We start from the raw sequence: 881 nt of genomic DNA, 5'->3' as shown, positions 1-881 counted from the left end.
GGGGTAAAAGAGTCAAAATGTTTCACCCAGGAGGTCTATTTGCCAAAAAAGAAGGCACGGGAGTAATAAGTTACAAGAATGGCGTGTAATGCAAGGGCTCTATTTGCAGATAATCCTACAAGAAAATAAGGAGTCTGCAAAAACACTAAAGCATCATAGATCTCTATGCAACATATTGGCGTCACCTTGCACCGTTAGGACCGGCGCAAATAACAGAGAAATAACATCTCATAGAAACATGGACATGTACAAATAAAATAGTTGGCACATAATAGTTATTCTAAATTTAAGAATTAGCGGTGTCTAGCATTTCCAAGCTGCACACAGATCTCGTGTTCTATCATGTTGTGCCAGTTACTATCTCTTAAGCTTGATATTGATAGGCAGACCACGTGTCTTGACGGGAGGGAGAGAGAGAGAAACACGCGTCTTTGTGTAACAAATCTCTAATAAGTTCAATTTCAAAGGATCCATGTTTTCACGGGCCAGAATATGGCTCGACATCTTTTCTAAAATGTGTTTTAGAAATTTGCGCATAGTAAGAACTGAATCTGGATTGTTCTGATACTATATGAAAGATCCATGTTTTGCATCTATTGGGATCATCTCTAGTATGTTATACTGGAGAGAGGGAGAAAATCTCGGAAGCATCTATATAATATATTTAATGGAGAATATTTCCAATGTAACAGCTGTTCCCTGTGTCGCAACCAGGGCTAGTGAGACTGCTACAGAATTGACTAGTGGCTTTTTTTTTTAAATTTATATGCACTTCGAATAGCTTATTGAAGGAATTGGCCATTTACAAGCAATAATTCGTGCTTTCATGTCTCTGTGCTGGCCAAAAAGCAGGAACAACTTGGAGGGTATGGATGAAGGCA

The sequence above is a fragment of the Asparagus officinalis genome, unplaced genomic scaffold (genome assembly GCF_001876935.1).
Source record: "Asparagus officinalis unplaced genomic scaffold, Aspof.V1 AsparagusV1_Un406, whole genome shotgun sequence".
Taxonomy (NCBI): Eukaryota; Viridiplantae; Streptophyta; class Magnoliopsida; order Asparagales; family Asparagaceae; genus Asparagus; species Asparagus officinalis.
This window is presented reverse-complemented; position numbering follows the sequence as displayed.